Source organism: Heterocephalus glaber, unplaced genomic scaffold (genome assembly GCF_053883595.1).
Source record: "Heterocephalus glaber isolate CG9 unplaced genomic scaffold, H.glaber_assembly_v1.0 deba00001509, whole genome shotgun sequence".
NCBI lineage: Eukaryota > Metazoa > Chordata > Mammalia > Rodentia > Bathyergidae > Heterocephalus > Heterocephalus glaber.
Window position 1 is genome coordinate 58,354,820 of NW_028258325.1, and position 25,137 is coordinate 58,379,956.

Sequence of the window (25,137 nt, forward strand, 5' to 3'; positions counted from 1 at the left end):
ATTCTGATAGGTTTTCCTTGATAGGTGGTTTTTTTGTTTTCTCTAACAGCTTTTAATATTCTGTTCTTGTGCTGAATTTCTGGAATCTTGATTAGTATATGCCTTGGTGAAGATTTATTTGGGTCAGGGCTCATTGGAATTCTATATGCCTCACTTACTTGTATGTCAAAATCTTTTTCCATGTTTGGGAAAATTCCTGCCATTATTTATGTGGACAGGTTTTTTATGACATTTTTGTTGTCCCCCTGCTTTCTCATTGACTCTACTTAATCTCACGTTGTTCTTTGCATCATCTTGCAGCCATTGGATTGATTTTTCATGGTCCTTTGCTATTGTAAAAATATTTCTTTTTGTGGTTGCTAACTGCAATCCTGTCTTCTAGAGCTGATATTCTGTCCTCACCTTGGTTCAGTGGAGTTTAAATTTTCTAGATATCTGTTCAAATCTGTTTCATGAATTCCATTTCTTTCCTCTGTTGGGCATTCATGATTTCCATTGTTCTCCTAAGCTCTTTTTTTAAATGTGTCTACTCTGTATTCACTGAGCAATTCCTTCATTTTGACTGTAATCTTTTCTTTTAATGTGAGAAATTATTTCTGATCTGATTTTTTTTCTATAGCCTCAAGCATTTTGTTTTTTAACTTCTGTTGCTATCATTTCAGGAAATTCAGGTGGGTGGATTGTAATTTCCTCTATCTTCTTGTCCCTTGTATTTGTCCTGGGTGGGCTGGAGGTCTGGGGTTGTGTTTTGCTTCTGTATTTTCCTATTTTCTATTTTTCACTTTAACTTGATTTCTGTTTTGATGCTTATAAATTTCTAATAGTAGACAACTTTATCACTGGTATTGAGGCTTCCTTAGGAAATTGTCCATTCCTCAGAGATATCTTCCAGGTGTAGCTAGCTCTTGGTCTTTGTGTCTGTCCCATGATTCTACCTTCCCAGTTCACTGGAGAGGAGAAGCTGGTATTTGGCTCAGCATCCAGTCCTTTGGTACTAGACTATGGTGATGGCTGTTACCCCAGACAATCACTGTGTTGTCATACAAAGGAGAACAACTCATTACCACAGGTATGGTATCCTGGTTAAAGTAGTGCAATAATTACTTGTATATCAAAGGAAATTTCTCCATAAGAAATAATGGAAACTCAAGATTCTACAACCCAAAAATATTCATATAAAATGATTATAATACTGTAATCTAGTACAAAATAATAAAGAAAATATAAAATATAAAGAAAAATAAACATTTGGGGGTTATTACAGATCTAGACCATAACATTAGCAAATTCAATCAACATTAGCAATTCAATGTACTCTTTACTAAATTGCCCACAACATTTTTCATGCAAGTAGGAAAAAATGCAATCTTAAAATTCATATGGAAGTACAAAACACCAAGAATACCTAAAGCAATTCTGAGGAAAAAAAGTCAATGCTGGAGGTATCACAATACCCAATTTCAAAGTATACTATAAAGCACTAGTAACAGAAACAGCATGGTACTGGTACAACACACAATAAAGACATTTAGACCAATGGAATATAACAGAACACATTGGAACAAACTCTTACATATACAGCTATCTGATTTTTCACAGGTCCAAAAAAACGTATACTTGAGAAAAGAGAGCCTGTTTTAACAAATGATGGTAGAAAAACTGAATCTCTCTAGTTCTGTGAAATATGCTGCTGTAATTTCAATCAGGATTGCAATGAATCTATATAGCAGTTTTGGAAGCATGGACACTTTTACTAAATGGGTTCTTCCTACCCAAGAACAAGGTATGTCTTTCTATTTTCTGATATCCTCTTTGATCCCTTTTTCAGAGTGCTATAGTTTTCAAAGGAGAGGACTTTTACTTCCTTCCTTAGATTCATTCTTGGCTATTTCATTTTTTGGATGCTATTGTGAAAGGAGTTGTTTCTCCAGTTCCTCTCTCAGTTGAGTCTGTTATTTGTGTACAGAGAGGCTACTGATTTTTGAGTGTTGACCTTGTATCCTTGTACTGAATTTAGTTCTTAAGTCTAGAAGACTTTTGGTGGAGTTTTGGGGGTCTGCTATTTAGAGCATCATATCATCTGGAAATAATGACAATTTAACTTCATTTCCTATCTTTATTCCTTTTATTTTTTCTTGTCTAATTGCTGTGGCTAATGTTTCCAGAACTACATTGAACAGTTGTGATAGTAGGCATCCTTGTCTTGTTCTGGATTTTACTGTGAAGGATTTGTTTTTGACCAGTTAGTATGTTATTGGCTATTGGCTTTTCATAGATGGCTTTTATCAAGTTGAGGTAGAGACTGTCTATTCCAATTTTCTGCAGGGTTTTTATCATGAATGAGTGTTGGATTTTGTCAAACACTTTTTCTACATCTATTGAGATGACCATATGGTTTTTGTCCTTGACTCTGTTAATATAGCACCTTACATTTATTGATTTACATATGTTAAACCATCCTGGTATCCCTGGGATGAATCCCACTTGGTCAGGGTGTTATGTTCTTCTTGAGGGTCTTCTGCATTGTTTGCCAGTATCTCATTGAGGATTTTTGCATCTATGTTCTTTAGGGAGATTGGCCTGTAGTTCTCTTTTTTGGTTGGGTCTTTCTCTGCATTTGGAATAAAGGTAATGCTTGCTACCAGGAATGAACTTAGGAGTACTGCTTCCTTTTCAATTTCATTAAAAAGTTTGAGAAAGAGTGGCATTAGCTCTTATCTAAATATCACAGAACTAGAGAAAACAATCCAAAAATTCATTTGGAAGCAGAAGAGACCTAGAATAGCAAAAGCAATTCTAGGCAACAAAGAGAAGGCAGGGAGTGTCACAATCCCTAACCTGAAAGTATACTACAAAGCTAATGTGATAAAAACAGCATGGTACTGGCAAAGAAACACACTTGAGAATCAATGGAACAGATTAGAAGATGGTGAAACAACTCCAGACATACTCAGCCACTTCATCATTGACAAAGGAGCCAAACACCCTCACTGGAGGAAAGATAGCCTCTTTAACAAATGTGCTGGCAAAACTGGATTACAACTTGCCAAAGATTAATACTAGACTCAGATCTTTCACCATGCACTAAACTGAAATCAAAATGGATTAAAGATCTAAATATTAAAACAGAAACACTAAACCTGCTGGAAGACAGATTAGGTAGAACTCTTGAAGACATTGTGTAGGGAAAGACTTTATGAATAAAATCTCAGCTGCACAGGAACTAGCACAAAGAATCAACAACTCAGATCTCACCTTATTAAAATCTTTTGCACAGCAAGGGAAAGCACCAAGAGTGAAGAGACAACCACAATATAGGAAAAAAAATTTTTACCTGCTGTTCCTCAGACAAAGGTCTACTATCTAGAATATAAAAAGAACTGAAAAAAATCAGACCCCCCCCCATATTTAAAGACCCAATCCAAAAATGGGTATCGGAAATGAATAGACATTTCTCAGATGAAGAAGTAAAACCAGCAAATAAACATGAAAAAAATGTTCAACATCATTGGTCATTCAAGAGATGCAGATGAAAACAACACTGAGATTGCACCTCACCCCAGAAAGAATGGCTGCTGTGAAGAAATCAACCAATAACAAGTGCTGGGAGAACTGTGGGGAAAAAGGAATCCTTCTTCACGGTTAGTGGGAGTGTGGACTGGTGCAACCACTGTGGAAAACATTGTGAAAAGTCCTCAAAAATGTACGATCCGAAGTCCCATTTGACCCAGCTATTACCTTTGCTGGATATGTTTCCAAAGAATTAAAAGCATCATACCTCAGCAATACGTGTGCATCCATGTTTATAGCAGTATAGTTTGTAATAGCTAAATCCTGGGAACAGCCCAAATGTCCATCAACCAGTGATTGCATAAAGAAGCTTTGGTTTTTTCTTTTTAAATAAAATGGAGTACTACTCAGCCATAAAGAAAGATAAACTAGAGACATTTATAGCTAAATGGATCCATCTTGAGGCCATACTCTTAAGTAAAATAAATAGGATGCACATGAGTAAGTACCAAATTGCTTCTCTAGTGTGAGAAACCAAAAGTGTAAATGAGGACCAAAATGTATAATAGATATTGTGAAAAAGGAAGAAAATATTCGAAGGCGAAGGGCAGGGGGCAGGGGAAAGGAAAAAAGGGAATGAAAAAATGAAAAAATGGAAAAAACTTATGTAAATTGGGAGGGATGGATGGGGTTGAAAGGAAGGAAGGGGAATGGGAAAAAATAAGAACCAACATATATAATATACAGGTACAAATTCCCAATAATGATTGTGATCATTATGTATACCTAAAACGTACCAATAAACTTAGTGAAGAAAAAAAAGATAAACTGGATCCCTATCTGCAGAAGACTGAAACTAGATTTCTATCTCTCACCTTGTACTAAAAGCAGATTAAAATGCATAAAAGATCTAGATATGAGTGAAAATCTTGAACCTACTAGAAGAAAATGTAGGGGAAACATTTGAAGTCATAGGGATAGTAAAAGACTGAGTAGGACACCATCAGCAATGAAAAGTATATCAGTAACCAACAAATGGGACTACACTGAATTAAAAACTTCTACATAGGAAGAAAACAACAGATTGAAGAGATGACTTATAGAATGGGAGAAAAGCTGAGTGTTGTGGCACATGTCTAATACCAGCATTCTGGGCAGCTGAGATAGGACTGCAAGTATGAGCCTAACTTGGTCAATTTAGTGACTTAGTGAGAACCTGTGTCAAACAAGAAAAGTAAATAAAAAGGCGCTGAGTATGTCCCTCAGTACAAAGACTGAGTTTCATCCCCAGGACTGAAAAAAAAAGCCATAATGATGGAAAATATTTGTCACCTACTCTTCTGATAGAGAATATCTAGAAGATATCAAGAACTTAAAAAACAACAAATAGAGCTCAATTAATAAATGGGTAAGTGAATTAATTCCCAAAAGTAGAAATGGCCAATAGGTATATGCAAGAATGTTTAACATTCTTAGCCACTAGGGAAACAAATCAAAACTATACTGAAGCTTGGTGTGGTGACACACACCTGTAATCCTAGCACTCCAATGGCTGAGGCAGAAGGAGTGCCATGAATTTGAGATCAGCCTGAACTCTATGGTGAGTTCTAGGCAAGCCTCAACTTCATAGCAAGACCTTGCCTCAAAAAAACAAAAAAACAAACAAAACCACATTGAGATTCCACTCACCTCAGTCAAAATGACTATAATAAATTAATTAATTAATTAATTAAAGGCCAGCAAGGATGTGAGGGAAAAGGGAACTCTTCCACACTGCTAATAGGGATTTATATTAGTACAGCCACTGTGGAAATCAGATGGATGCTTGTCAGAAAATTTAAAATGGAGCTAACATTTGACCCAGCTATACCACTCTATGGTACATAGCCACAGAATTAAAGTCACCAAATTGTAAGGATAATTGTGTACTCATCTTTATTGTAGCACAAGTCACAATTGTCAAGATATGTAACCAGCCCAAATGTTACCAGATCAGGGTCTTGTCCAGGTTGCTGATGTCCTCAAAAAGGAATTGAGCAGGACATCCTAAACAAACAGTAAGATCAATGACCTAAAGGGCTGGAGATTTAGCTCAGTGGCACCACGCCTGCCTCCTGGCAAATGCAAGGACATGAGTTCAATCCCCAGTACCAGAAAAAAACTAAAAGATCAAAGACCTGAAAAGTGAAAATGTAATCTGCAGGTTGAGAGAAGGCCAATGAGAAGAGCTCATAACATGCAGGAGGCTTGGGGCTGAGGGGTTTTATTAGCGCCTGAGGTATGATTAAGGCTTGGTCTGAGGTTTTGTCTTTGCCAGTGAGTGGCTGGGGTCCATAACTCCATCAAGTGGTAGAGTTTTTGACATTTTATGGCCCTTGGAAGAACTTCCATGACACCCAAAGCCTACCAGGGTGGTAGGGTCAAAACTGCATAATCAATGATATGCTATTAAGGCTGAGGTCAATCAAAGGTTGCTGATGGCAACTAAGTACATGACTAAAGACTTGTGTATGATGTGGGTTATCAGTTATTTTGATTGTATTGAGATCTGGTTATCCTGGTTCTGGGTTACTGTTTATCTCAGGTTACTGTTTAGGCTAGAAAGTAGACTCTAAGGTGGGACCCCCTTTCTCTCCTTAGCTGTTTCTTAACCACCTCCTGCCTCATAGGGGTCCATGAATGGATTTTAAAAATGGGTATATGTACACAATGGAGTATTATCAGCCATAAAATAGAATTTTTTTCATTTGCAGAAAAACGGATGGATCTGGAAACAATCATGTTGAGTGAAATAAGCCCGACGTAGAAAGATAAATATCACATGTGCTCCCTAACTTGTGGACATTATTATTAGACAAGGGTAAAGAAATGAGAGGGAGGGTGTTATAGCAGGTAATGAATATGATCAAAATATATGCATTGAAACCTCTCCAGAAAATATGAAACTGGTGAGGGCAGACTGGAACAATGGAGGTGATGGGGGTGATCAATGTATATTTTATACATGTAGAAATCTGACAAAATGAAACCCATTAATGTTATAACCAGGATGCACTAATAAAAAAGTGAACAAAAAAGACTACAAAAGCAATGAATGCTGATAAAGACAGGAAGAGGGAGGAACACTCCTACACTGTTGGTGGGAATATAAACTAGTACAACCTCTATAGAAATCAGTATGGAGATTCTTCAAAAAATTCAAAAATGATACACCATTTGATCAGCTATCCCACCATTTGGGATATTCTCCTCAAAATTAAAGGCAATACACAATAATGATACATGCAAACACATTTATGGTGGCACAGTTCACAACAACTAAGATGTGGAAACAGTCTAGATGCCCATCAACAGATAAATGGGTATAGAAAATATCCCATACACAGACATATGCTATAAAGAACAAAATCATGTCATTTTCAGGAAAATAAATGGCAGTTGGAGACCATCATGTTACATGAAATAAACCTGTCTTAGGAAGTTAAAAATCTCCTGCTTTTTCTCATATAAAATAATGATAAATAAATAAAAATAAATTTTAAAAGCCATTCAGGACAGGAAATTATAGTCTTCTAGAAATGAAGATGGGTTTTATTTACTTTTCTTGTTGCTGATACAAATATTCGACACCAAAGTTTAAGGAGAAAAGTTTATTTTGGCTGTTTGTAGAGGTGTCAGTCCATCGTCAGCTGGCTCCAAGGGAGGGTGGCATGGTAGAGGCAAAAAGAATCCATAGCATGGCAGAGCAGGCAGGAAATAGCAAGCAGCAAGCAACAGCAGTCACAAAAGAAGCAGCAAGTAGCAAGCCTGCCTTTCCCTTTTATCTAATCCAGGCTATAAACCTTTTTGGGTGGTGCCACCCACACTCAGGGAGGGGCTTCTGTCTTTAATAAATCCATTCAACCACACTCAGAACTATGCTAATTCCAATCAATGGATGAATTTAGTACCAGAAACCCTTAATCTCAGTATCATAACCCCTAGGTACAGCCACCTCTGAAAAGCCCTACCTATGAGTGCATGAGGCTTTGGGGAAACATGTACATACAAGCCATAACAAAGGGCATTTAAGAGGGGGAGGAGGAGGGAGTAATGGGGATGAAAATATGTACCAATATACCATAAAGAATTTCATTGTTTTGTAATACTAATATGCACCAATTAAAAAGAAGATAAAAAGTGCTACTCTAAGGGGCTACTAGATCTTAGGGTTATCTATTTCATTAGTAATAATTATATATGGATGAACAAAACAGCCAAGTTGAGTTTCTTAGCATGTAAGACAATTTATAAATGCATTATTGAGAAATACTATGGAAAAGGGAAGGCTAACGGCTGAATTATAATTCATGTGTAGTGAGAATTAAAATGTTCAAACTCACTAACAAAAGGAGCTCAGCGGGCTGGGGATTTTGGCTCAGTGGTTCCACCACCTGCCTCGCAAGCAAAGGACCCAAGTTCAATCCCTGGTACCAAAAAAAAAAAAAAGGGGGGGTGGGGTGGGGGAGAAGAAAAAGGCACTCAGTTTTTAAACAATGTGTCATTCTTTCTAAAACTATATTGATCATGATTGACAAAACAGAACAATGGTGGCTGTAATGAGCATAAACTGATAGGTTTTCAAGAAGGCAATTTTAAAATTGTTATTAAGATTTGAAGTGTTCAGTGTTTGACTCAGGAATTTGTCTTTATTACAGAGAAAAAATATCTTACAATTTAAAAATATAAAATTCAAACAATGATAACATAAATCTTAATACACTGTTTTTCTATTGTTCTTCCTTGGAGGAGGTTGGAAGGTAAAACCTGTGCTTGTCAGGTGCCAGAGCTCTTTTGGGGCAAAGACCCCCAGTGGGTATTGCTTTCTTCTGTCAGCCACAGCCTTTGAGTCTACTTCCTAGTGGCAGATTCTGGGAATCACAGAACTGGCAATGTGATTTTCATGAGCATTTCTTCCCAGAAGCTCAGGTAGTGCCTGGTCCTATAGTTGCAGAGTTTGCAAGCATTTAATGCCCAGTTATTTATGCATTTTTTTCTGCTTAATTATCTCTACCCCCAGCAAGGGTCTACAACTGAAGCATATCCCACAGAGCATCCACATGAAGGAATAGTTTAAAAATCACACTATCAAATAATATTTAATGATAGAGGAGTAAGTAAATTCAACAACTTTTTACTGTCTCAAATTTGCCTACTAATTTATCTCAAAGATTAATAATTTATCAAGCATTATTTATGCCCCAAACTATTTATAAAGCCCTCTATATCTTTTAAAGCAGATACATGTGAGCAGTGGCTCGGCATCATTGTAGGAAAAATTAAAAATGACTTTCATTTTTTCTCTGGCTTAGTTTTGTAACTACACTACCAATTTTCCTCAAAACCATTTGTTTTTCGGTGTAATCTGTTAGCAAGTAGCCTGTGCTTTGAAACTCAAATATGGCTCAAATCTTTCAATAGTACAAATTCTGCATTCTTCATGGTTTCAATTACTAAGCCTATTCTTTAGAGGAAGAAGGTAGGTGGAAGGGTGGCTTGAATTTTTTTCTTTCCTAAACAATTCAGAAATCTGCTTGCTGTCTCTATTCTTTACAAAAGAAGAAGGGAACAATAGAGAACTTTCTTTCCCCTGTGATATGTAAAATGTACCATTGGCTTTTGCAGGCAAAAGCAGCACAGTTAAGGTTAAACGATTGTTTTGTCATTAGACAAGGATATGGAGTTATTATATTTTCACTATAAAATGCTTTTGTAACCCTGAGAACAGACCAGTAAGTTCTACATATATTTGTGGACCTCCTGGGGATAAAGAATATAGGATCATGTTCAGAGGAAGTACTGCAAAACATTTTCTGAAAGTCCCTTTCAATATCTTTCTCCAAGACTTTGGGGAAAAAAAAATTGAAAAAAACACACTTCATATTCGATAGGGTTAACTGTGTGAATCACCTGTGATGCCCTACTGAGTTTTTCTGAGATGTTACAAACACTTCTCAGTCCTGGACTCTGAAGTGTCTAGGAGTGAGGATGAGGCAGGATTTAATATAAAATAGTTCTGGTTCAACTGAATTCTTGTACACACTTTTGCTTAGCTAAATAAAATTTAAAGATGAAGTCATCTTTAAAACTGATTATAATTGTACCTTCCTTATAGGTAACAGACAACTAAGTTAAATAGAAATTAATAGTCAAGAGGGATCAGCCCTCAAAGAAGTTACATGCAAGCCTCCCTAGAGATAAACAGTAGTTTGAGATTAACTTTGATCAGCACCATGAGGTCCAGGAAGCCCAGGTAGGCATCAGATGCATAGGTGGGGGATGACCAGGACACACATTCTTCTGCCTTTCCAGGAATGCCTTTATTCCTTCTATGATTAAAAGCTATAGTGCCAGGGATCTAGCTCAGTCGTTTCGACGCCTGCTGCGCAAGCGCAAGGACCCGAGTTCGATCCCTGGTACCAAAACAAAAAAGCTATAGATAAGCTAAAGTTAATGATGAATGGTGCTTGCCATATACCCTCGTTGCTTTTCTCATTTCCTTAATGGGTCAATATTAGCTATGTGACTATACTTGTAATCCTATAGGTTAGTTGTAATTTGACCTATGTTGTATGCATGTTGTGACTTTGCTGTATAAAATATTTGTGACAAAGAAACTCAGCAGCCCCCAACTCAGGACCCCATTCTTATTTCCAATTAAAAACTCTCCTAATCTCCTCCTTTGATTAGCAATTTCATTTCTTGATGTTATAAGCATGAACTTGGCATATCTGACATCTAACAGGTTGGGAGTTATTTTTCCCCATCACATAAGGTTATTGTTAAGATTCACCTAGATGCTGCTTACATTTTAATTCTGGCACTGTAAGAAACTGACCCAAACTGAACTTCCTTCTCATTGGGCGTCAATTACAGGGAAAGGATAATGGGAGTTGTCAGAGACCCCTGTAGTGGTTTTGGCCTCTTGTAAGACAGTATGATATTTGTGAGATAGGAAAGTGGTAAATAAAAGAAACACAGAGACTTGAGAGAAACTGAGTCTTGGACTGATCTAAGCTGTTATGGCAGCAAAGACAAAGGACTCTGAGGACACCTAGTGCTTATTTATTATAAGTGTGGGAAGGGGGAGAACTGGGCAGGCCTTGGGACACCTGTTGATAACAACTATCAAACAGGAGGACTGTAGAATGAGGACAGAAACATATCTTTGTTGAAGAGAACAAACGGTTAACTTAAAGGGGAAGAATTTAGTTGGAGTTTGTTGACCTTGACTGGGAGTGAACTCAGCCAAGCTCTGCTCCTTTTAATGTAACACATCCAAATTATGGAGGGGCAAGAAGCTTCAGCCACTATATCTTGCTAATATTGGATGAAGGTCTCTGCTATACCTTCTAACCCCAATTTTTCTTCTGTGTTCCCTAGCTCTGTAATAACATCTTTTAAAAAGCTCTTTAGTATTATTCATTTTTGATTTTGAGACACAGTCTCACTGTGTAGCTAAGGCTGGCCTCAAACTTATGATCCTCCTGCCTCAGCCTCCCAAGGGCTTGGGTTACAAGCCTGTGCTACCATGGCTTGTGAATGACATCTTTTAGATGCCTGTCTAGAGCAAATGTTTTCCTCTCTGGGCTACGTAAAATTTTGTGTTTTTAAAAATAAGCAATGACAATAAAATTTCAGGATAACAATAACAGTAGTATTACTCACTGATTTAGTAAGTACATAGAAAATGAAAAATATAATTATTAACACAATAATTCTACCTCAAAGGAAATAATTTAGCAATGAAAATACTTTTTTGGAAGCAATTCCCTAGTCATGTTCCAAGAGCCTGACCATTTATTGTGGGGAATACTTTTTCCTACTCCTCTTTGATTTGAAAAATGGTGCCACATAATAAAATGGGTGTGGTGGTGCATACCTGTAATCTCAGCACTCAGGAGGATCCCCACAAGTTCAAGGACAGCCTGGGCTACACAGTGAGTTCAAGGTCAGCCTGAACTACATAGTGAGACCCTGTCTCAGAAAAGCAGAAATAATAATTATAATAGCTACCATTTTGGGAAAGTACTGCTCTGTGCCAGATAACACACATGCTTTACTTGCTAAGCATGTCCCATGTACCTCACAGATGAGCACACACAGTACAAAGTTTAACTTGACCTAGCCAACCAACTAAATAGGTCCTAAGTGGCATTCTGCTTTTGTACAAAAAGCTTGACTTCAAAGTCCTTAAAGGGAGAAAATTTTATAAGCTGAGTTGCTCACAAACTTAATCACTTAAGTGTTCTATTAATTTCAAAGATGATGACAAAGTTATCATTTAAAAATGAAGATCCAATCACGTTATTCCCTTGAATCATCTGAGATGCTTGTTGAAATGGCACATTTCCTTGGCCTATTGAAGAGCCTCCAAATCTGATCTCCATGGTTAGAACCAGTGATCTGCATTTTCAATAAAGTTTCCTTATAAATCTTTGTACAGCTTTAGAACTTTTGGTGAAGAGAGTAAGTTCAGACTCGTTATTTTGGCAATAATAAACAATGCCTTGAGAGCTAAGTGGGGTAGTGCATGCCTGTAATCTCAGCACTTGAGAGGCTGTGAGGTAGGATAGCCACAAGTTCCAGGCCAGTCTGGGCTACATAGTGAGGTCACAGTCAACTTGGATTACACAGGGAGACTATCTGAAAAAACCCAACCAACTACCTAAAACAAACAAACAAACAAACAAACAAACACAATGCCTTGAACAGCACCTGCCATGTAGTAAATGTTCAATAAACAACTGTGCTGCTGTCAGTGGTGAGGAAAGAAGAGAAGGGTCTATGGAAAAAAGTGAAGATGGTTAGGCTACTGAAGTTCTAGATAAAATTAAGGCTTGGAAAGGAGGACAGACTAGATCTTTTGGAGAAAGTCCAAATATGCATTTATTAATTTCAAACTTCTACTAGAGTTGTTTTATCCTTCTACAAAAGATTAGCCCATGAGGGGGCGGGGCGGGTCACAGGGTGGGGTCACGGGGGGGGGGGAGGCTTCAGAGGCTGGCGGGCAGAGGGACTCGGTGGAACTAGCCCCGGCTGGGAGCAGTGGCGACTCTGGGACCAGGCCAGGCTTTCAGACTTGGGTAAGGCCGCCGCGGGGCCCTGTCTTCCAGCGGCCACGGGAGTTTCTGGTGATTGTTGCTGCCACCGCCCCAGCTGCCATCTCCTTCTCCTGGGCTGCTGCCTTCTCTTTCTCCTCCTGGGCCAGCGGATCCCTTCCCAGCCACCGCCTCCTCCTAGGCTGGGCCTGCTGTGGCGTCCCCTCGCAGAGCTGCTCCAGCCACAGCCCCTCCTCATTCATCCTCCTGCACCATAGGCGGCACAGGCACCAAGATGTCCAACCAAGTGATCTGCCGGAAGCCAGTCACCCTGGGAACTGGTTCATAGCCTCAGGCCCGCAACTGAATGCACAGCTAGAAAGCTGGCTTTCACAAGTACCATCTACAAAAAGACCTGCTAGAGTCATTACTGCAGCCCATGAAGTATATACATACTGTGGGTCTTGTGATGCCCAGGCTTACAAACAAGTAGTTCTATCTACTACCCAGAGAATTTTTATCCTTGGTCCTTCGCATCACGTGCCCCTCTCTCGATGTGCACTCTCCAGTGTGGATATATACAGGACACCTCTCTATGACCTGAGTAATGACCAGAAGATTTACCCAGAGCTTTCCCTCACGTTGAACTCAGTTTACCTCACCAAACTACTTTTCTGAACTTGTTTATGGAGAGCTATGGAAGACAGGAATGTTTGAAAGTATGTCTCTGCAGACAGATGAAGACGAACACAGTACTGAAATGCATTTGCCTTACACAGCTAAAGCCATGGAAAGTCATAAGGATGAGTTTACCATTATTCCTATACTGCTTGGAACTCTGTGAGTCAAAAGAACAGGAATTTGGAAAACTCCAGTAAATATCTAGCAGATCCTAGTAATCTCTTTGTAGTTTCTTCTGATTTCTGCCATTGGGGGTATGAGTATTATAGAACAATTAGATCCTGTATCCTTTAGCAATTACTTGAAGAAATAGCATAATACTATATGTGGAAGACATCCCATTGGGGTGTTATTAAATGCTGTCATAGAACTCCAGAAGAATGGAATGAATATGAGCTTTTCCTTTTTGAATTATGCCCAGTCAAGCCAGTGTAAAAACTGGCAAGACAGCTCAGTGAGTTATGCAGCTGGAGCACTCATGGCCCACTGAAGCTCCAGATCCTCAGGGATACCACCTGCACACACTCATACTCTATCCAGGGTCCCAGCCTAGCCTTTACCAAGATACTGGTTCTGGTTTGGGGGGTTGTCTGAAACCTCAAACTAATAGAACTTTCTTCTCTTCTTTTCTAGTAGGTGTAGTCCTCCTTAATTTCAACTCATTATAAAATGCTTTATAGTTTTGGGTGGTGGAAGGAAGATTGGAATCAAAAATATTTTGATTAAAAAAGACAAGAATATGAAGGCCCAGTTGTGGCAGTTTTTTGAAAGTAACTTGTAAAGCATTTACCATATCCTAAATTTGCACTCTTTGCAGACTTGTGCACATATATTCCACTTTCAGAATAGTTTTGCAAACTGTACACAAACAAAAAAAGGGTGGAAGCTTTTTAATAAAGAAATTACATTTATAAATGATCTGTATTAGAATATAATAAATCTCAAGTTATAGACAATTAATACCTGTGTTGTACAACAGATACCTTCTATTTTAGTTGCTACAAAAGGGCTACACAACTCAAAAAAAATTAGTCCTTGAAAAACTGCAATCATTAAGTGTGAATATAACTACATAGTGCTTAAATGTCTTTTACTCCTCTTTTCATTGTACCTTTCTCTTTTTTGTACCTGCATGTGAACTGGTTGTGCTGGTCAAAAGAATCAATTTCAATGGAGATTAACTGATTTAGAGGAGCACGCTTGCATCAGTCCTTCAAAGGCGTTCCCAGTCACAGCTGAAAGCAGGAACTGCACATCTGGTGTTCCAAGTACTCCAAATTGTTAAAATGTTCCTGGAAATTGCCCTGAACAGTGCTTCAGAAATCTTGCTTGGTTTAAGTGTTTAAACTTAGCCAAGTGAGAAGTCTCCTGTTAGTGTTTTCAACCAATTCCCATTCCAAACCCTAACCACTGGTCAAAAAGAGACAAAAAATTTAAAAACACAACAGTAATTATAATTTTGCCTATTAGAATAGGAAATTGGAGCTGGAATGAAGCTTAAAAATATTACGATACATAAAGTTTTTATAGGATTTTATACTTACAAACAGCACTCATATTTATAAATTTACAAACATAGCTCATTTGATCTTAACACTAACTCTATGTAGTTGACAGTATCTTCATTTTGTATGTGAAGAAATTGAAGCTATATGACTGCTCAAAGTCAAGTAAAGTTGACTCCAGCTTCCTACTGGACAAATGAGAAAATTAATGAACAAAGAGAATAATTTAGAGTCAATTATATAATAACAGGCAGAATACAGACCTCCTAACATCCACCCTTCTTTCTGCTGTTACTTTTGTCTTCTCTTCACTCAGTTCTTATTTGATTTCTCTAGTGCCTGGCATTCTGCTGAAGCACTATACTAGCTTAAAACTTATCTAAAGTTATAATTGTTATAAAGGTGACATGTACAAATGCAGTGAGAGTGCAAAAGAGGTACGTAATTCAGTTAGGCAGAGATTGTCAAGACAGAATTCCTAGATAAGATGCAAGATGAGCTGAAACCTGTGTAGTAAAATAGTGCTTTTCAGGCAATATGTGCCAAGAGAATATTCCATAAGAAAGGAGTAATTAGGGGCTTCTGAGTCGCCATCCCACTGCTCCTGGTCCAGAGGAAGGGGCTTCCGGGCCACCATCCGTACCATTGCTCCTGGCCCCTGTCCCACCTCTCCCAGCTCAGAGGAGGTGAGCTAAGTGGGCACCAACACCAACCCCCGACCCCCAATGGAAATGAGAAAACACATAAAAAAGTCTCCAAACCAGACTTCCAGATCACCTACAGCAACCCCAATGGGAAATGAGATGGAACCCTCTGATACTCAACCACCTGGACCCACTGAACTGGAAACAAAAGGGGATCTGGAAAAAATGAAATCAGAAATAATTTCTCAGATAACAGGAGAAATTGTACTCCTAGTGCAAGACATGATTAATAAATCTACAGAGGAGCTGAGCAACATGATGGAATCCCAACATAGGAAACAAATGGAATCCATAAAATAGATGCAAATAGATTTCCAGATCATAAACTCCATTGAAAGTCTACACAGCAAAATGAGCAAATGTGAGGACAGAATTTCAGATATAGAAGATAAGATGGCAATTAATGACCAGGAAAAAAATTGCTTCAAAATTATAAGGGAATAGGAGAAATCAATCCAGCAGCTGCTTGACGATGCAAAGAAGAATAACATAAGACTGACTGGACTCAATGAAGAAACAGGAGAGAGTGCAGATGACATAAAAAAATTCTTCACAAAAGTAATGGCAGAAAATTTCCCAAGCAGGGGAAAAGAACTTGACATACAGATAAGTGAGGCTCCAACAGCCTTGATCAAAAAAAAATCTACACATAGGCATATAACAGTTAGGATTCCAGAAATCCAACAGAACAAAATTCTACAAGCAGTGAGAGAAAAGAAACAAATCACATACAAAGGAAAGCCCATCAGAATCACAGCAGACTTCTCAACACAAACCATCAAGCCAAGAAGAGCTTGGAGTGACATGTTCCAAGCCCTAAAAGAAAACAGCCTCCAACCAAGACTGATGTACCCTGCAAAACTATCTTTCAAAATTGATGGAGAAATAAGATACTTTCATGACAAAGAGCACATTAGGAACTTCGTGAATATAAAACCAGTACTCCAAAGAATTTTACACAATATCCTAGGAATAGACATTGAGGATCACCACCCCAGGATGCAAAGCAGAATGAACCCATCTGGCACGACAAGAAATTAAATGTAAAGGGGGAGAACCCAACAAAAAGAAAAAGTCATGGCAATGACAAGTCAATACATTTCAGTTATAACCAATAATGTTAATGGTCTCAATTCACCAATCAAAAGAAATACACTGGCAGAATGGGTCAAGAAGCAAAATCCCACAATATGCTGCATACAAGAAACACACTTAATTCAAAATGACACTCATAAACTGAAAGTTAAAAGGTGGAAAACAATACTCCATGCGATGGGAACCCCAAAAAAAGCAGGAGTAGCTATTCTCTTTGCAGATCAAGTAGATTTCAAACCAACACTGATTAAGAGAGACAAAGAAGGACACTACATCCTGGTAAAGGGAACAATCCAAGAGGAAGAGATGACAATCATAAATATCTATGCACCAAACACTAATGCACCCAACTATATAAAACAAATACTAACGGACATGAAAAGTCATATATGCACTAATACAATTGTAGTGGGGGACCTCAACACCCCACTGTCACAAATAGATAGATCAACTAGACAAACAATAAGTAACGAAATACTAGAACTCAATCGAACTCTTGAAGAAATGAACTTAACAGATGTTTATAGAGTCTTCCACCCCACAAAATCAGAATACACATTCTTCTCAGCTGCACATGGTTCATTCTCCAAAATAGAGCACATACTCACAACAGAACATGTTTAAGTAAGTGCAAAGGAATTGAAGTTATCCCCTGTATGTTATCAGATCATAGTGCAATGAAATTTGAGATCCATAGCAAAAGAAATGAAAAATTTCATAAACATGTGGAAATTGAACAACACACTTCTGAATAACTAATGGGTCACAGAGTAAATTAAAGAAGAAATCAGACAGTTCCTTCAATTAAATGACAATGACAATACAACATATTGGATTCTATGGGACACAATGAAAGCAGTCTCACAAGGGAAATTCAAGTAGTGAATAAACATATTAGGAAAATAGAACAAGCCCAATTAAACAACCTGATGCTGAACCTCAAGCTTCCAGAAAAAGAAGAGGACAACCCCAGAGCTCATACAAGGGAGGAAATTATAAAGATCAGAGGAGAAATCAATGCAATGGAGACTAAGAGAAAGATACAAAAAAATCAATGAAGCCAAGAGTTGGTTCTTCAAAAGAATCAACAAAATTGAGAAACCCTTAGCCAACCTTGTCAGAAAAAGAAAAGAAAAGGCCCAAATCCATGCAATTAGCAATGAAAAGGGTGAAATTACCACAGACCCAGCAGAAATCCAGAGGATCATCAATACCTGTTTACAGAACCTATATGCCAATAAGATGGAAAACACAAAAGAAATGGACAGATTACTAGATACATATGAATTACCAGAGTTGAACGAAGAAGATCTAAAAATTCTAAACAACAAAATATCAATCAATGAAATTGAAAATGTAATTAAAAACCTACCAACTGAGAAAAGCCCGGGCCCTGATGGCTTCACTGCTGAATTCTACAAGACATTTAGAGAGGAACTGCTGCCACTATGGTTTAAACTCTTCAATGATATTGAAAGGGAAGCAATACTCCCAAATTCATTCCTGGAAGCAAGCATCACCTTGATCCCCAAAGCAGAGAAAGACTCAACCCAAAAGAAGAACTATAGGTCAATCTCACTAATGAACATAGATGCAAAAATCCTTAATAAGATACTGGCAAACAGAATGCAGAATATCATCAAGATCATACACCCTGATCAATTGGGAATCATCCCAGGTATGCAAGGATGGTTCAACATACGCAAATCAATCAATGTAATACACTGTATCAATAGAGCCAAGGACAAAAACCATACGATTATCTCCATAGACGCAGAAAAAGCATTTGACAAAATCCAACATGCATTTATGATAAAAACCCTATAAAAAATTGGAATAGATGGCCTCTACCTCAAACTAATAAAAGCCATCTATGAAAAACCAACAGCCAGCATCATACTAAATGGTCAAAAACTGAAATCCTTCACACTAAAATCAGGAACAAGACAATGATGTCCACTATCACCATTCTTGTTCAATATAGTTCTGGAAACATTAGTCATGACAATTAGATAAGAGAAAGAAATAAAAGGAATAAATATAGGAAATGAAGAAGTCAAACTGTCATTATTTGCTGATGACATGATACTCCATATAGAAGACACCAAGAATTTCACCATAAGTCTTCTAGACCTAATAACCAAATTCAGTCAAGTAGCTGGTTACAAGGTCAACACACAAAAATCAATAGCTTTCCTCTACACAAATGACAGACTCACAGAGAGAAAAATAGGGCAAATAATTCCTTTCACAATAGCATCCAAAAAACTGAAATACCTAGGAATCATCCTAATAAAAGAAATCAAAGACCTCTTCTCTGAAAACTATGGCACTCTCAAAAGAGAGATTGAAGATGATATCAGAAAATGGACTGACATCTCCTGCTCCTGGTTAGGAAGGATTATATAGTGAAAATGGCCATACTTCCAAAACTGCTATATAGATTTAATGCAATTCCAATTGAGATCCCAGCAACATACTTCATGGGCCTTGAGAAAACAATCCAAAAATTCATTTGGAACAAGAAGAGACCCAGAATAGCAAAAGCAATTCTAGGTAACAGAGACATGGCAGGGGGTATCACAATCCCCAACCTGCAACTCTACTACAAAGCTACTGTGATAAAAACAGCATGGTACTGGCAAAGAAACAGACTTGAGGACCAGTGGAATAGATTAGAAGATGCAGAAACAACACCAGACACACTCAGCCATCTCATCTTTGATAAAGGAGCCAAACACCCTCACAGGAGGAAAGATAGCCTCTTTAATAAATGGTGCTGGAAAAATTGTGTTTCAACTTGCCAAAGATTAAAACTAGACCTATTTCTCTCACCATGCACTAAACTTAAATCGAAATGGATTAAAGATCTAAATATTAAAATAGAAACTCTGAACTAGTTGCAACAGAGGTTACGTAGAACTCTTGAAGACATTGGTGTAGGAAAAGATTTTATGAACAAATCCTCAGTTGCCCATGAACTAGCACAAACAATCAACAAGTGGGATCTCTTCTTATTCAAAAGCTTCTGCACAGCAAGAGAAACCACCAGCAGCGTGAAGAGATAACCCACAAAGTGGGAAAAAATCTTCACCTGTTTCTCCTCAAAGGTCTACTATCTCGAATTTATAAAGAACTTAAAAAGATCAGACCTCCCAAATTTAAAAGACCCAATCCAAAAATGGGCATCTGAAATGAATGGACATTTCTCACACAAAGAAGTAGAAATAGCAAATAAATACATAAAAAAATGTTCAACATCACTGGTCATTCGAGACATGCAAATGAAAACAACGCTGAGATTCCACTTCACTACAGAAAGAATGGCTGCTATCATGAAATCAACCAGTAACAAATGCTGGCGGGGCTGTGGGGAAAGAGGAACCCTGCTCCACTGCTGGTGGGAGTGTAGACTGGTGCAAGCACTGTGGAAATCAGTATGGAGATACCTCAAAGAACTAGGACTGGAAGTCCCATTTCACCCCGCTATTCCACTGCTGGGGATCTTCCTCAAAGAATTAAAAGAATCACACCACAGTGATATATGTGCACCCATGTTCATAGCAGCACAGTTTGTATTAGCTAAAACTTGGAAACAGCCCAAATGCCCAACAACTGGAGACTGGATAAAGAAAATGTGGTTTTTTTATAAAATGGAGTACTACTCAGCCATCAAAAATGAGAAATTAGAGACATTTATAGCTAAGTGGATGCACATTGAGGTGATACTCTTAAGTGAAATAAATAGGTCACACATGTATAAATACCAAATAGTTTCTCTGGCATGAGAAACTGAAAGTGTAAATAAGGACTAAAATGTTTAATAGGTAATGTGAAATAGGAAGAAAAGGGGCAAAGGGGAAGGAAATGGGAGGGGTAGGGGAAAGGATAGAAGGAAATGGGATTAATGTGAGAAAATGGAAAAATAGGAACAAAATCTTTGTAAATAGGGACTGGAGGGGTTGAAGGGAGGGCTGGGCAAGGGTGAAAAATAAGAACCAAGAGAGATTATGTAAAGGTGCAAATTTCCAATGATGAATGTCATTATATTGTATACCTAAAATGTACCAATGATTAGAATGAATAATCGATAATGCAAAATAGGAAGAAAAGGTCCAAAGGTGTAGGGGTATTGGGAGGGGCAGGGGAAAGGCAAGAAGGGAAAGAAAAAATGATGAGAAATGGAAAAAATGGAAATAAAGTCTTTGTAAGTAAGGAAGGGTGGAGGGCGTGAAGGGAGGGCTAGGAATGGGGAAAAAATAAGAACCAGGATGCATTATGTAAAGGTACAGTTCCCAATTGGAAATGTAATTGTGTTGTATAGCTAAAATGTACCAATAAAAGTATTTAGCAACAAAAAAAGAAAGGAGTAATTAATTCATGGAGTTATTCTCCTACTATATGTCTCCATGGTACCATACATTAGTGTCCTTTAACACTCTCCACCTAGAGGTATAAATTAGCCATTGTCTCTGTTTTAGCTTCCTTTCCTCTTTTTTTAATAAATGTACTTAATAACTATTAAATCAGTGACTGTCAGCTTGCTAAAAATGTATGTATATGTTCTTTAAATAGAACACATCAAAAAAAGATCAACTATAATATATATATATAGATTTATCAGGCAAAAATAAAGAAATATTGTTATAGAAATACCGGAAATACAAGGCAATAATCATTAAATAGAAATATATTGTCAATTTATTTTGAGACAAAGGTCAATCGTAAATTTTTCTTATTTTCTTTAGGTAATCTCTTTCATAGTAAAATACATAAATAAAAAAGTAGAACCGGGGATTTAGCTCAGTGGTTTCGCTGCGTACTGCGCAAGTGCAAGGACTCGAGTTTGATCCTTGGTACCAAAAAAATAAGTAGAGAGGATGCTGGGAATTTTAACATGACATTCTCTTTGACAGATTAAAGAGACCAAATACCTTCATACATAGAAACTTTTAGTATTTCATCCTTATAAACTTCTCTCTTGCTTAGGGTGTATCTTCCTTTTCTCTTCATCTCCCTCTCGGCCTGTACTGCAAGTGCTAGTGGTGTGAGGTGATCAAGACCACTCCCAGATCTCATACATGAAGAAGCAGGTGCACAGTAAATGTGGCACTGGATCCAGGAGGGTATTATTGAGCTTTTAAATTGAGGTACCCAGGCCTGGGTGTGTAACTCAGTAGTAGAATATTTACTTAGAATGTGTGAGGCTCTAGGTTTGATCTATTGGGGGTGAGGGGAAGAAAACGAACCCCAAGATATCCAAGTAGATAACTGACACCAGGTGAGAAGTCTTACATGGTATATACATGGTGGATAAACCAGTGGGGGCACTGAACTTCCCAAAGGAAAATTATTCATCTTTCAATTGACTTAAAATAATCTTGGTTACAATGAGAGGAAGTTAAACCCAAACATACATTATAGTAGAATGTAACAGGGGAAAATAGCTCTATTTAGATTGTAGTTTTATTAGAGAAAAGACTGCAAATATTTATTCTAATGCTTATTACCTACCAATGGAGGGCAAAGTTCTCTATTCCCATCTATAATTTGTGAAATAAAATTTTTCACTTTGTATTGTACTATTATGCTAATATCCGCTTTTCAGTTTTCCTGTGTTCATCTTTTTAATCATAAAAACAGGTCAAGTTATTTTAAGGAAACCGAAAGTTATTATTAAGAGGCAAGTTTATCTGCCCAAATGTAAGGGTAGAACAGCCACTTCTTAGCCCTATCCTAAAAATTAGATTGCTTTCAGACAAATGAAATGTGTACTTCCCCGTTGGCTTCCCCTTTCTATCTCTTGATTCTTCTTCACTGGGAGATCAGTCCTAAGAGTTCCACAGTCCACACCATGGTGAAAGAGTGGCTGTAAATTCAAGTATACAGTTTCAGCCACATTTTTGGTCTGATTCATTTCTACATTCTGGGGGAAGTTACTTGGACCTATCCTTACTTCCTTTCATTCCTATGACAAGGTTTTAACAGCATCAAGGCAAGGCAATGATGTGCTGGAGACCACTCATAATGTTGAGACAGTTGCTAACATTTTAGAAATATTGCAATATGGTTTTTAAACACAGTGATTACTAGTTATATAAGGTTATAATTACATAAAGGTAATAAATATAAAACTTACCAGTTGAATAGTCAATTGAAATTTAGTATCTATTCTTAAGATTATTTACATCTACTATTTGTTCTTGAGGTTATTTACATGTATTACAGCTGTTGTGGCTTTTTGCATAAAGAAATGTGCATGAGTCTTTAGGGGCTCAAGGGCAGAATGTTATGGTTTATATCTAGATGTCCCCCAAAAGCTTCATGCAGACACAGGGAAGTGCTTTTCAGAGACGGCTAAGAATGTTATGGCTTGTGTCTAGATGTCTCCTCAAAGCCTCATGTGGTCAAAGGGTGACCCTTTTCAGAGGTGGCTGGATACAGAGTGTGTAACGCTGGGACTAAGGGTGTGTGATTACTAGTCTACTGATTTGTTTGGCACCCACCCTAAGCGGGTAGCCTAGATGGAATGTAAATGGGACAGAAAGAAGCTGCTAAGGTCACTTGGACTTGCAGCCTTCTGCCTGTCCTGTTTTGCCATGAACTGTTTCTCCTCTACCATGCCACTCTGCCATGCCACCCTACCTTGGAGCCAGCAAACTATGGATTGAAACCTCTATGAACTGTGGGCCAAATAAGCCTTTCTTTGTAAAGAGAAAGTTTTAGTTGTCAGGTATTTTGTTTCAGCAACGAGAAAAGTAACTAAGACAACAATTACGCAATGTGATGGAAATAGCAGGAAATGGAAATGATGTTATTGCTTATTTCTTCCCAGTTCCAATGTTCAGTGATGTAATGTCACATTGGTACTTTGAAATCGATCATGGGAGGAGTATTTATGCCACAGAAATTGATAAAATGCTACAAAAAACTAAACAAAAAAATGGCAGGGGCTGTGGATGTAGCTCAGTGTGAAGGCCCTGGGTTTAATCCCCTGGTACTGGGTAAAACAAAATAAAAACCAACACAAGTAATGTGGGTTTGGAGGGTCTTTGAGACATGTCAATGTTAGAATGATTCCTATCTCTAAGCTTTGATTTTTAATTAAAGGACAGAAGTTTCAGGACAGAGACCTGTCTACAGATTTTTACCAATTTTCATTCTTTAAAAGAAAGGAAAATTAAGCATTGTTAGTATTCTTTCACTCACTCTAGCCCCTTCCTCAAGATGGGAGTTTTTGAGTTCAGCTACTCTAGGTCCTGAAACTGGCATGGCTTGTAGTCTCTCCTCTGTCACAGCAGACTTTATTTGCAATATGTTTTGTAGATATGAACAGGACTTCTTTAAAGAGATGGAAAAGCATTCTCTCCCCTATTGTAAGGGAGAAACTGCAATTCTCGATGACATCTATAGTCAGGTGAATACCATGACCAAATAACATTTTAGTTTAACTGGAACACACTGACAGAAAACAATGACAGTGGTCCCATAAGATTATAACTGAACTTAGGTGGTAATCATCCTAATGCTGTAGTGTAAAATATTACATGTGTTTGTGATGCTGATATAAACAAACCTACTATGCTGACAGGTGTATAGAAGTATAGCACATTCTATGTTAAGTATATAATACTTGATAATAAATTACTATATTACCAGTTTACTTATTTACTATATTAATACTTCCACTTCCAAAATTAATTTACTGTAAAAGATTATGCTATCTTACACCAACAGCAGCCTCACACATCTTGTGTTTACCAGGTGTCTTGTGCCATATTAAGAGATCAGCCATCTAGGTTTGCATTAAGTACACTCTACGATGTTCATAAAATGATGGTATTTCCTAATAATGTGATTTTCATAATTTCATCATTACATGCCAAATGACTATAATGAATTTATAAGTCCAGCTTACTTACTGCACATTTAATTTTTTTCTGATCCTTTTATTGTAACAACCCTTGGGAAATAATTTCTAAGTTTTCACTTATAAAGATGCTAAAGATTTGAGGTAAATTTCTCTAAGGTCTTATGTTAGTAAGTGGCAGAGCTGGAATTTGTACCCAGGTCTTTGTGACTGCAAAGCCTGTGCTTTAATCACTAAACCCAATAGCTTTCTTGGACAGACCAATGCTCAACAAAACTACCATTCAATCTTTTATAACCACAATAACTTTGCCTTTTAGAGATGCAACTGTATTTAAAGCCATATATTTTAGAGCTGTCCTCGTGTTTAGTCTTATTTTAATAACAAAGATTTAAACAGAATTCTATCTACATTAAAAATTATTTTCAATTATTCTTAGCTCTTACAGGATAAATATGGAACATGGGAAAAGGGCACTTTTATATTTCCTCAGTTTTCTCTGCTGACTTATTTTTTCTGCTTTAAAAATTATCAAATATAAAGAAATAGTAAATAGGGGAATATAATGTCTATCCATGTAAGTGTCACACAGTTTGAACAATTACCAACTCAAGGGCAAACCTGTTTCATTCTGGTGCCTTCTACCAATTTATTTAGAACAAATCCTAGATAACTATTTTACCTGAAATATA

At 37.5% G+C, this 25,137-nt stretch overlaps 1 protein-coding gene and 1 pseudogene across 21 annotated transcripts in view; one reads left to right on the forward strand and one right to left on the reverse strand.

Moving 5' to 3' along the window:
* Nucleotides 1-25,137, reverse strand: part of LOC101702191 (transmembrane protease serine 11E) — a 155,484-nt gene that overhangs the window by 126,900 nt on the left and 3,447 nt on the right. The window lies entirely within an intron of this gene.
* Nucleotides 12,781-13,761, forward strand: LOC101702540 (protein MEMO1-like; annotated as a pseudogene).